Here is a 14,396-nt window from a genome sequence, read left to right on the forward strand (position 1 = left end):
GAGAGAAGGAAGTGGCCGCTTTTTTAAAGGGAGAGAGACCACACCCCAATGGGCTGGTATCTCAGCGGCTATAGGCTGGAGGAGCGGAAGGACCTCCCGCAACAAGTGATTAATAGAGTGAATACTTGTGAACTATTATTAATGGACAATTTAAATTGGTATAGATTTTTGTATATTGAAACAAGTTAAAATTATATTTTTATATTGAATATGCTATTTCTGATTACAGTATTTGTACACCTATGAAAAGTTATTTTGCCAAATACATGCATGCATGTTTCTAACTCTGTATAGGACATTTTGCATATTGATACAATTTTAGGATATATTTATCATATTGTGTTGTAGGGAATGGTGGGCTGTTTAAAATTAAGCTCTCTCAGGTTTTATGTGGAGTTTGTTACCATGTAGGGTGCCACTCTGTTGTAGGGAGTGGTGGGCTGCATTCCCGCCCAGCTCCACTACTCTGTAGTAGGAGCAGTGGGGTGCTTCCCGCCACCCGGCTCCGCACGGCTAGCTTTACCCAAAATAATTACATGGAAACTGTATTCTTTTAAACATTGCTTCGCCCATTAGCTCTAGCCTCTTATTAGCTAACTCTCACATCTCAATTAACCCATTTTTAACAATCTGTGTAGCCCCACGAGGTGTGGCTTACCAGGAAAGATCTTAACCTGTGTCTGTGTTGGGTGGGAGAATCATGGCGACTGCCTGCCTCTGCTTCTTTCTCCCAGCATTCTGTTCTGTCTATTCTGCCTACCTAATTTTCTCTCCTATCAGGGCCAAGACAGTTTCTTTATTAACCAATGAAAGTCACACATAGACCCTCATCCATCAATATTGCATTATACATTTCTACCTCTGATTAAGATAATTATACTTTGTTTACATTTTGAGGTCATTGTCCTCTTTTACTGAACAGTTGTTTAAAGATTGTTTAATATTATGATAAGAAGTCTTAATCTTTAAGTTATATAGGTATTAAGTATTATAGATCAATAGTCATTCATGTTTGTTAGACTTTTAGTCAGACTAATTAGGTTCTTTAGATATAAAGAGATTGTATTCTGCATAGACAGGTAATCTTCAACCACTTCAAAGATATGTAGAACATGGCATTTAAATAACTTAGAATTCTGTTGACATGAGACACAATTGCTCCTGGAAGCACCGATCTATTTCTGAGAGAGTGTTGAGCACCAAAAACACTCCACTTGGAGTTTGTTTTCTTGGCACAACTGGCCTTTGGGCAAGGAACTGCCCATGCCTTGACCACTGACAAAAACGACTGGACAAGCACGATACAAGAAAAAGACTGCCAAATCTTGCCAAGACAGGGTAAGGTGGTTCTGAAATTTTTCCTGCCTCTGAAAATGGTCTGTCAGTTAATCTAGGCCTTGGCAAAAGTTGGTTGCTTCAACATTGCAAATGAGCTTTGGGTGATTGCTCAGGCAGCCAGTTTTATTTGTCATCTACTGCATATTTTGGAAGCTGCTTGATTGTACTTCCTGCTTACTCAAGTAATATTATCTCCCTTCTCAGGCCTTTGATGGGGTTGAAGATTAGATACTGACAGTTACCATTCTCTTATGGTCTAATCAAGCTATTTTCAATACAAGACTTAGACTATTTAGGATAGACTGTTTATTAAAACATTTAGCATATGTTCCTTGCTTAATATTGTTTATGTTGATTGTAATTCTAATCTTATACTTGATATCTGTACCTAGTGTATATAGTTTTGTATTAGGTTTGGAACTCTCTTATTTAAACCAAAGGGGATGTGTTGTGGGAGCCCCTTCATCCAAGAGCCTTTAAGATACCAGCCCACTTGAGCCTGGTCTCTTATACTATAAATGCAGCTGTAAAATATGTACTTGTTCTCTTGCTTCTACATGCTGGATTCTGTTCCTGTTTCCTGTTCATGCAGAGGACTGTGATCTGTGTGTCTACTCCTAAATAAAAACCCTGTATTATACGTAATTCTGAATTACTGTGGGATTATACTATACCATTACACAAAATAGTATAAATTTTCTTCCAAACTATTAAACATGGAATTATAATATGATCCTACAATTGTCCTTCTGTGTATTAATCCATAGAATGTAATATTATTAGATGGAATAGATGCTTGAACAGCCATCCTCACTGTGGTATCATTTAAAGTATACACAATCTAAAATGTTTATCACCAGATGGATGACTGGATGGATAAAAAAAAACCTGTCATATATATGTTATGGTTTTAATTTGAAGTGTAACCCACAGATTTGCTTTAAACAATAGCCTTTCAATTTGTGATGCTATTTTAAAAGGTAGGATACCAGAGACAGGTCTTTAAGAATTATGCAGTCCAACTTTCAGTGTGCTCTCTTTGCTGTCTAGTTTGTTCTGGTATGAGCAGTCTCTATCATACATGCCAATTCCACAGATATAAAGACTATGCCATTCTTTTCCCGCAACGGTGGACTGAAAGCCACTAGAATTGTGATCCAAAATAATCCTTTCCCCATGAAATTGTTTCTTTGAACTACCTTAGTCACAACAGAAATGTAACTAATACAATATGTACAATAGGAGACCATGCAGCCTTTAAAAGAAGCAAATTATGTCATTCTACAACACAAGTAAACCTGAAGGAAATTATGATAAATAAGATTAGCTATGTACAGAAGGGTAAATAGTGGAAAAACTGCACTTGTAACATCTATAGTAGTCAAACTCATAGCAACCTAAAGAATGGAGATGTCAGGGGCTGCTGTGATGAAATACTTCAGAATTTTGTTACTCAATAATAATAATAAAAATCCTATACTGTACACATAAAATGTAATAAGGTGGTAAATTCCATAGTATGTATTTTTATCATAACAAAATGACAACCCTTTATTTGGAGAGATATCAGCCATTCTTGAATGTGCCTGGCTGCAATGGGTTTGTGTTGTGCTGATGACATTCCACGACTGTTGCAAGGGAGTAAGCCACTTGTTCTTCTGGGCTGCCCGGCTAGCTTACTGCTGTAGGAAGACCTGCAGCTTGTAATTACCCACATACTGGGGTGTGGCCTCTTATACTATGTATGCGGACACAGAACCTGCATCCATCCCTTTTCTCCTTCCCCTTGCTCCTTTTCACTGATTGCTTGTTAGTATTGTTTGGATTCAATCTCCATCTACTGTTCAAGCAGAGAATCCTGATTTGTGAGTTTACCACTAAATAAATATCTATATCTCAGTTCTAAGATAGTGTGAGATTTCTTTTAAGTATCCATTCATCACTTGGTCACACTTGGTGCCCCATTTTGGGCTCCAATTGTTATAAGGGAGTGGGCCTCTTGTTTGACCTGGCCACCCGACTAGCTTATACCCAAAATAACCACACAGAAACTGTATTAATTAAAACACTGCTTGGCCATTAGCTCTAACTTCTTATTGGCTAACTCTTACATATTAGTTGAACCAGCATTTATCTCTGGTAGAGGATCCATGGCTTCTCTCACTCTGCTTTCTTCATCCCAGAATTCAGTTCTGTTTTCTCTGCCTACCTAAATTCTACCCTATAAGGCCAAAGCAGTTTCTTTATTCATTAACCAATGAAAGCAACACAAAGATAAAAAACCTTCTACACCAGGTTACACCAGAAATAATCACACAGAAACTGTATTAATTAAATCACTGCTTGTCCCATTAGCTCTAATTTATTATTGGCTACTTCTTACATCTTAATTTAACCCATTTCGATTAATTTGTATATCGACATGTGGCAATGGCTTAGAGGGAAAGATTCAGCATGCTGACTTTGATGGCTCCATGGTATCTCACGACCAAGAATATAGAATCCAGGTTAGTATTGGCATAGTTCCTAGCACCTTTCTAATGTTAGTATTTTCCTCATATATTAGGCTCTCACTATCCCTTTTAAAGGAGAAAATGAAGATTTTTGTCTAGCAACACATGGAAAAGACAATTGAATTGTTGTACCTTTCAACACAACTCAAGTACAGTATAAGCCCTTACATATCATAAGTAGATGCACAGGTAGAAAGACCAATAATGAAGTATGAAGACAGTGTACCCTTGCCCATGTGAGGTTCTATAACAAAATTCTTTGGATGGTGTATCTTGTAAACAACATGAATTACTTCTGAGTACTCTGAAGGCTGGCAGGCTAAAATCTGGTTGCTAACATGGTAAGGTTCTGATTAGGCCCCCTTTGTGTCACAGAATAATGTCTTGGTATTGTTGGGGTAGATCTGCTTGTGTCAATTGTTATGAGACCACCAAAGGAGTATGACCTGAGTTCAGAGGGCAAAGGACACATATAGCTGGCCAGAATGGACTACAGTGTTCTCTGGCCTACTCAGAGAGAGATATAAGGGCACAAGGAGGAGGAAGCATAGGAGTTGAGGAGTATCTCTGCCTTTCAAACCAGGAAGTGGAGAGACTTCTTACAATGGCTTCAAACTGGAATTTCTATGCTGAACGAAGGTCCAGCATTACAGAAGAAGAAAGGCATACTTGACTCAATCATCACATGTCATTTGTTCATCTTCTGAAATTGTGATAGGGTGGCAGAAAAAGGTAGCTAGTGAGGTACAAGGAAAGGAATCCCATTGATCTGAGCTCTAAACCAATACTCCTCATGCTGTTAAACCATAAATATTGGATCATCTTTGTAATGTATGCCAAATGTTTAACATTGGATGAAATAAATGAGATACAGTGGTCATGATTAGGGGCCCCAGTGTATGTGTGCTGAGGCTGAAACTCCCATTCTCATTTAGTTCTCTTATTTTGCCATACTGTAGCCCTGTGTCCTCATCTATGTAATTGGAAATAAATAATAACACCCCCAAATTAGTGTTGATGGAAGCTGCTGGCCTCTTCCCACAGCCCAGCTCCCGGCCACTGGCTAGCTTTACCTGAAATAACAACACACAAATTGTATTCATTTAAACACTGCTTGGCCCGTTACATCTAGCCTCTTCTCGGCTAACTCTCACACCTGGACTAGCCCATTTCTAATAATCTCTGTAGCACCCGAAGGTGCACTTACCGGGAGGATTCTAGCCTACGTCCATCCTCTATGGGAGCTTCATCGCATCTGCCCGGAAGAGGGGAGCATGGCATCTGAGCTCACTTCCTCTTCCTCCCAACATTCTGTTCTGTTTACTCCACCCACCTATGTTCTAACCTATCAAATGGGCCAAAGTAGTTTGTTTATTAACCAATGACCTTCCTCCATCAAATTAGCACTTGTTTGTATATACATATTTGGTAATCATCAAATAGATGCCACAGTTTTTCAAAATTGTAAATGCTACTTGTCTTAAAGATACTGGAATAAAAACAGATTTTAAAGTTTAGCCTAATCTTAATTTTAGTCATTTCACTTTTTTCAATTAATTTATGGAAAAATATATGCCTCATGTAGAGTGAAGGCGTGATGATTTATCTGTACACAATAAAGGCCTCCTTAATGCCAATGCTATATGATCTTATTAAGGCCTCATGGAGTTGGGGCTGTATTCTTTTAGACCAACCAAGTCAACAAGTTATGTGCCCAGCCACAAATTATTGCAAAATCAATCTGATATAGAAGGAAAGTACAGGACTGTATCACAGATGATTTGACTTATATGTTGATGCAAATTAAAAATTGACCATCACTGTATTTTAGCCCATTAATGGATGACCTTAAAAGACAACTGTAAAAATAAATTCTTCCAGTGATGCATTTGGTCATTGGTTTTATACATATAGAAAATATTGTGAGGTTAAAATTATATATGGACAGGTAGGGAACTAAAACACAATTGACTGGCTATAGAAGCCTGCTAATAAAAAAATTATAAAATTGGATACAAATCTTCCTGAGGTATAGATGAAATTATAGGAGTAAAAAAGATTGGAAAGATACTTCTATATTTCACATGGAAGTTCATTGGAGTATATGTTCTATAGAAAGGCATGCAATTCTGAGACAGACAAAATAGCTAACCCATCTGAAGTCAGTGTCACAATAGTGCTAGCATAATAGACACATGGAAAGAGAAGCCATATGGCAGAAATGCAAGCTAGGCATGACTCCACTGGGTTGGGTTCCCATACAACAAGGGTGGACTGCGGCTATACTAGGATGTGTAACTTGTCAGCAAGAGACCAAGATTCTTAAATACGATACCTTGAGCAAATTTTTCTACTTGGAGAAAGATTCATTTAACATGTGGCTAATTTTCCTAAGAATGAATATATATATATATATATATATATATATATATATATATATATATATATATATATATATATATATCAGAAATAATCTCAGATAGCACAAAATACTTTATTTACTGACATGGAACTATTACTAATATTCTATCAAACTAATGTCACTTTGTAGTGGAGGAGGTACTGAAGAGGATACCTTGCTATGGAACCCATTTGTCATAACACATCCACAGTAGCTGAAAAGTGCCCACCTGATAGTTATAGTACATGCCATTGGAGGTACAGTGGAAGAGACAGCTCAAAGATCTTCCCTTTGGCTCCCTAACAGCATGCAGTGTACCCTATAATATAATGTGTTCAACAGACATAATATGTTGGCTCTAGACTGAAAGGATAAAGGTAGGAGTGTCTTAGGGCTTCTATTGCTGTGAAGAAGACACCATGACCATGGCAATTTTTATAAAGGAAAAACATTTAATTGGGGTTGGCTTACAGTTTCAGAGGTTTAGTGCATTATCATCATGATTGCAGCATGGTGGTGTGTAGGTAGACATGGTGCTGGAGAAGGAGCTAAGAGTCCTACATCTTGACCCACAGGCAACAGAAAGTAGTCTGAGATAGTAAGCATGACTTGAGCATCTATGATACCTCAAATCCCACCCCCACAGTTACATATTTTCTCCAACAAGAACCCACCTACTCAAACATAGCCACACCTCTTAATAGTGCCACTCTCTGAGATTGTGGGGGGCAATTACATTCAAATTACTATATGCTTCTTTTTGAAGAACCTGTTTTGTGAACATAGTGATATCTGGAAGATTTTCTGTTTCTTGTTTAATAATGCTGGTATCTGTGGGTGTAGAGGTCAGGATTCTCAAAGGGGAAATATAGCCAGGCATGGTGACTGACACATATCTACATCTACAACCCGAGCACTTAGGAAGCTGAGGCAGGAGGACCGGAGACTACAGACAGACTGGGTGAAATATTGAGACCTACATTGTTTGAGGAAAAACAAGATCAAAAGAAAAACACTTTAACTAGAGGTTCAGAAGATGTTTTTTATTGAACTATAAATTGCAAATGTTAACTAGACACTTGCTGCTTCTTGTTCAATGGAATGAACAGTCAAGAAGAGTTACTGTACTAGTGGTGGGGTTGGTGCTGATCGTAAGAACACAGAAGAACAACATCACACCATAAAAATAGGGAAGAATATGTGTGAAACATAGATTACCTAATTGATTGTCTAATCTTTATATTCAATTTATAAGAGCTAGTCTTATCTGTAAAAATATTGTGACTAGAATTTTAGACACCTCAGAGATCAGGACTTTTGGCTCGTCATACATTTGTGAATCTATCAAGATGGGTAAAGTCATTAGCTGAGGGCAAGAAGAATCTAGAAAAGAGGCTACATGACAGAGATAGAAATGTTAATTGAGACCTTAAGAATAGCTACAGCTATGGTCATACTGTGGTTGGGGGCTGTGTTGATGTCTGTGGCTTGTCTTACCACCGAGGGCTATGTAGATATCCAGGGTCTGTGGTGTTGCTCCCTGAAGCCATGTTGATGTGCAACAGCAGAGCTGCCACGGAGAAACATATTGATGTGAGCAGCCTGTGCTGCCACCTGAGGCCATGTTGATGTTCATTATCTGACCTTCCTCCAACATCACAGTTCCTAGTCTTTCTGTGCCCACTCCCACTTTTGTGACCTCCACCCCAATTAAAAAAAACTAAAATTAAAAATAAAAAAGTTCAATTTGTATTATCTATATACTTACTAGAGCACGGTCAAACTTCAATGGCCTGTCCCTTAAAGAGAACTGTGATGAGATGCATGATGTGAAATTTACAAAGAATCAATAAAAATATGCAAGAATAGCTACAGCAGTGTGGGCTATACTATGCCCTATCAGCTTCCTTCTTACAAAATAGTTCTCACAAATTGTATTCCCCCTCAAGTTGTTTGTTCTATTATATGAATAAGTGAATCTACATGGATAGGATTCACTAAACCAGGCTTTTGTGACTGAATATTTATTTCACTAGTTTCTAGAGAAGTTATTGTGTTCATAGCTTTCAGTGGTCATCTCACTGCAAATAGGCCTTTCCTGGAAAGAAGTGCTCCCACTCATGGTCATACCACTTTAATATAAAATTTTTCATTCAACAATAGGCAATCATAAGTGCAAAAATGACCACCTCCTGGTCACAATGCAGCATAAGTCTGAAAAGCTGTTTTCCCTTGGACTCAGATTATTCCTTGGTTGAAGAACTATCATTGTTTAACTCTTCCCTTTGCCCTTTTCCTGTTCTCCACCATATAGTAGTTCCCCATCTGAGATCACTTTCTAGTGAATCTCTTATATATTCAACACATTTCATGAAGCACATAAACCTCATTTACTCTTTTTTTTCAATTTCATTCTTGCCATTGCTCTTAATCATAGTGATTTTCTGTTATATAACCCTATTTAATTGCTTCATTAGACTTGTAACTACATGAAACCCTCTCACATTTTACTTGTATATTATTTATCTTTCTTTCTAAACTACATTGTTTCAGAGTAGGGCTTGTTCACCAATGACCATGTCTATAATGATTCTTTATACATTGTAGGCTGTCGATAAATACAATATTAGTAGAATGCCACTTGTTTCTATGGCTCTCTCCAGAATTTACAGGGTAGGGACATGATGAACATGTGATAGGGAAAGAAAGATACAAGTCAGACTTAACAAAAGACTGGTAGTTTCCTCCACTTTTGCCAGCATCACAAGCAGAACATAGTTAGCATTTATGACTTAAGCTTGGGTAATACTGCTGCCGGGCCATACAGGCCTGAGTAGCACATACTACCACCCAGTGCCATGGCAAAGTACAGGCCAGGGTTGCATCTGGGTCTGTGGCCCTACCACCATCAAGGTCTGTGTAATGTTCAAAACTCCTTTGGCTGATTCCTGGGGTCTGGGCTGCCATCTGGTGTCATATTGGTATCCGAGGGCCTCACTGTGACTAGGGCCATGCCATCTGGGTTGACCTCATCAGCATTTAGGGCCATGATGACATTCAGACCTAGGCTGCTGCTGAAAACCGTATCTGGGTCCACGGTCCTATCACACCCAGGGTCTGTGTTGAAGTCTGTGGCCCATGTCACCACAGAGGCCTGGAGGTCCAGGATCTGGGCCACAACATGTGGCCTTGTTGGAGACTGGGGGCCATGCAGCATCCTGGTTCATACATATCTGAGTGGCCTGTGTTGCCATGACAGGGACCATGGTATGTATCATCTGAACCTGGGCTGCTGCCAAGGCCATGTCTGGGTCCATGGCCCTATATTGGCCAGGGTCTGCATTGATATACTGTTGCTACCAAGGGCTGTATGTAAGTCCAAGGTCAGGTCAGTCACCTGGGTCTGTGTTGGTGTCCGAGGCTCATAGTATAGTCAGGGCCATACAAATCTGTGTGGCCTGCACTGCTACACTGCACTGCAATGCTTTAGTGTCATCTGGGTTAGAGCTGAAGCTGAGGGCCATGTCTGGGACCATGACCCTACTGCAGTCAGAGGCTGTGTTGATGTCCGAGGCTCCTGTTATCATTGAGGGTGATGTAGATGCTCAAGGACTGGGGACATGTTGGTGTCAAGGGTTCCACTGTTGCTGGGGCCATGCTGATCCCAGTGGCCTACATTGCCCCCTGGGCCTAAGGTGACATCCAGACTTGCTCGCTGCTGAGGACCAAGTGTAGGTCTGTGCTTCTGCTGTGGCTGGGGTCTATGTTGAAGCTCAATGCCCATGTTACCACCAATGATCACATAGAAGCCCAGGTTGGGGCCTCAACTTGTGGCCTTGTTGGTGTCTAGGTTTATGCCGCTGCCAGATTCATCCTGATCTGAGTGGCCGATGCTTCCACTCGGAGCCAGAATGTTATCCAGACACAAACATCTGTGCAGGGTCATGTTTGGGTCTGTAGTCCAGCTGCAGCTGCAGTCTGTGCTGACATCTGGGTCTTGTGTCACCTCAGGGGTCCATAGGAACCATATATGATAAAATCAAAGGGCCATGCTGATCCCACACTGTCCTTTGTTGGCCCTGAGAAAGCTGGTCCTGCCCTCTCACTGGACACTAACACAAGACCCTCCCAGGAAAGCTGCCCTCTGCACTCAGGAGAGATGGCCCTACCCCTCACCACAGATGAAGGAGAGCTGACTCTGATTGCATGGGTATAGGGCAGCTGGCGGCTCTGCCTCCTTACCTGAGGTGGGTGGCCCCAGTGGCTGGTACTGATCAGCTCACCTACCACCCAGGCCCACAGCTGGGCCTTGGGTTGGCCCACTCAGCATCTACTCCCTCTATGACCTGCTGGGGCTCATGAAGGGACTGGTCCTGGGGAACAATACCCTAAGCATCTCCATTTGTTTGTTTGGTTTGGTTTGTTCTTGGTTTTGTTTGCTTTGTTTTGTTTTTAATTTTCTTTTCAGGGGACGCTGCAGGGGTGAGGGGAGGATATGGGGAACTAGGAGGTGAGCAGAATTAGCATGATGTGAAATTCCCAAATCAGTAAAAAAAATGTTAAAAATAAAGATAAAATATAATGAACAGAGTTTGATATGTGTTTGAGGAGAGGTAACAAAAATTAAAATATAATAATTAGTCCCAAAACAAAATCTTAAAAATTAATTTTCTGAGAGAGCTGATATTTTAGGTCTGTTGGGAAAGAATATCTCTTTTCACAAATATTTCTGAAACAAATCAACAATTAATGGGTAAAAAGTGACATTTGATTACCGCATTACACAATAAACAAAAGGGTGGGGACCTAGCTCCAGGAGCCTTGCCTGCATGCTCTCCTGTTGCATCCCCTTCTATGGCAACTAGGAGTTTTGCTTCAGGAACCCAGTTCACAATACTTTTGCACTAAAGAAAGTGAGGCGCCTCAGCTTCTCCTGGTTATATGTATACCACAGGGAAGCTCCAGCAGCGGACCCACTTATATCACCCAAGAGCTTCACACATACAATAGCAGAACAGAGTTTTCATTAGGCCTGCTTCTAGCACCAAGTTCACATAGCCTCCTGCACATTGGTCCTTCTCTGAAAGGGACCTTAGCTTCTGCTTATATCCACGTACATAGTCTGGAAACCTTGTTCCAGCTGTTTGGCTTCTCCAGGGCCTCCTGCAACAGATGCCACCTACACTACCCCAGTAATCTACTTCTAGGCACGACTCTCAGAGGAAGACCAGAGACAGAGCTTCTCTTAGTCCCTGATACCAGCTCCATTTTAACCCTAGTCTGATATTGCAGGAGGTTCTTCTGCTCCTCCAGCCAATAGCCGCTGAGATACCAGCCCATTGGGGCGTGGTCTCTCTCCCTTTAAAAAAGCGGCTACTTCCCTTCTCGCTCTCTTTGCTTCCTGCTCCGTTCCAGCGACTAGACTTCTTCCTGATTGTGCAGAGGGCTGTTGTTTGGGACGGTGATCTGTAAGTTTTTTCCCCTTTAAATAAATACCGCCTTATTAATCATAATTCCAAACTGGTGTGGGATTGTTTATGACTTATGCCTTCAGTCTGAGTCCCCTCTCAACCATTGTAAATGCCCCCACTTGAAGAAAGGAGACTTGTATGAAAAATAAAATAAAGAACTCAACCAACAAACTTTCCCAGATACTCAAGTCCAAGCAGAGAAATAAAAATACAGGAAAAAGATCAAGAAAACATGTCTCCTCAAAAAAAAATTTATTTATCCCACAGCAATGGTTCCCCAATGAGAAAAATGTAAAAGAACATCCAGGTAAAGAAGTCAAAGGATGACTTTAAGTATATCCAAACAACTCAAAGAAGACATCTTCAAACCAACCTTCCAATGGAAACCAACTAAAAATAGTAGCAACAAATATTTCTCATTTTCCTAAAATTTTGAGATGTGACAAAAGAATACAAAATTATTAGTTGTCAAATATACCACCCTTGGGCATACAATGAAAGCATACTTTAACAGTTTGTAATAGATACCTTTACATCCATGTTTATTGCTATATTATTCACAATAGCAAGGAAATGGAACCAAGTCAGATGTCCATCAACAGCAAATAGACAGGTAATGATAATATGGTGCATGTGTTTATAAAGTGTTAAATTAAAACTACTTTAGCTAATATAAACCAAAATTGCCTACTTCTTAACCCAGCTCTTAGAGAGAAACTGGTATTCAAAGTATAGTTCCTAGTCAAATTTGGGCATAAAACAGAACAATCATACTTCTAACTTGGGCTTCAAAGAGCTGTCTCCTTAGGATAAAGGTAAACCACATCTAACCTACTTTTTGTACCCTGATAATATTTTGAATATAGTATCCATGGTGTTGGAAAGAAACCCACCTTTAAGAAGTAGTGATCAAAAGCTAATACTCAAATTTATTTGAAGCACAAGTTGCTAAGATTTGTATGACCCCAAATATCCGAATTCATGAATTTAAAACAAAATGCTTCCATGATGTTAATGCCCATAGTGGCTAACAGAAATAAATGCAATCCCACTCCTCAAAAGAAATTAGACTATCCATAACTCAATAACTTCTGTATGTAATTTTAAAAGCTAGGGGACAGAGCACAAGTTTTAAAAATCAACTGTAGTTATATGGACCAATCAAGATAAACCAGTAACAAAATTAGACATTGGAAAGAGACTTAAAAGACTTCTAATACTGAAATTTTATGTTAATATTATGAAAGAGTATGTTTTCAATAATTGAAGAAATGTAATATGGGCCAAGGGACAGTTAAATGGATAAAGCATTTGCTGTGCAAGTCTGAGATCAGAACTCAGATACCATAACCCATGTAATGCTAGTTCTGCCCAGCAGCCTCCCTGTAAGCCCAGTGCTCAGGGATCGGTCAGAAATCACTGTAGGAAGCTGGCTATCTATAATAGCCAAGGAAGTGAGCTCAGAATTTAAATGAAAAACCTGCCTCTGTTTAGAAGATGGAAAACTGAGAACTATGAAAGAAGATGTTATAGGGCATCAACTTCTGGTCTCCACATGCATGAGCACATATGTGTATTGACAGTTCTACACACATGCACCCTCACACAAAAATGTATAGAAAAAATAGAATGCAATTCTAACAGTATCTCCAGAAAAATCAGGAGCTAAAAACATTAAAAACTAACATAGTAGATATAAAGAAGCACTGTGGTATTAGAAGATATTCTCCAAGGGAATCTCACTGGGGACACAAACTATACTTTATTGTAGGTCCCATGCCCAGCAGTACAAAACAAACTGAATGGCATCTTTAGGACATTTTTTTTTCTTAAAGGTTCATTCTATACATATATATATGTATGGCATCTGGATTTGTGTTTTTCTGGGATTTTTGTTTTGTGTGTGCAAACATGTACATCTATATATGGGTTTGGCTTTTGTGTGTGTGTGCTTTTTATTTGGCTCTGATTCTTGTTTGGTTGTTGTTTCTTTTTCTGATTTGGTTGTGTTTGTTTTACCTTATTGAATTTTATTTTACTAACATTCCTTAGAAGTTTATTCTTTTCTAATGAGACACGGTAAGGGAATGGATCCAGATGGGTGAAGAGGGAAAGTGGAATTGGTAGGAGTCAGGGGAGCAGAAACCGTAATATAAATATATTGCCTGATTTTTTTTTTGCTATTTCAAGACAAGATTTCTCTGTGTAACAGCCTTGGCTGTTCTGGAACTCACTTTTTAGACCAGGCTGGCCTTGAACATATTTGCCCCAGTCTCCCAAGTGCTGGGATTAAAGGCGTGAACCATCATTGCCCAGCTTTAAAAAAATCTATTTTTTATGAAAAAAATAAAAATATTTTTAACTATAGAAAATAAAAATACCTAGATACATAAATATGTAGTAAACTAGCTTTTGAAATGTTGAAACTTCTCAAAAGAAAGTTAATTATTCACCTTTCCTTTTTACAAAGAGAATAAACAAATAATATTTTGACTATAAATGGTGGTTTTTAAGGATTTCTGTTATTTCCCTTATTTTTGCAAATTTAAATGTGTTATACTCAAAACTGAAAACGAATTTTAAATTATGATAAAATTTTGTCAACTGACTTCTATTAGAAACAATGACTTGGGTTTAACCTAGTTAGAAAACTAGTATTACAGTTTCATTTAT

This window comes from Microtus ochrogaster, unplaced genomic scaffold (genome assembly GCF_000317375.1).
Source record: "Microtus ochrogaster isolate Prairie Vole_2 unplaced genomic scaffold, MicOch1.0 UNK79, whole genome shotgun sequence".
NCBI lineage: Eukaryota > Metazoa > Chordata > Mammalia > Rodentia > Cricetidae > Microtus > Microtus ochrogaster.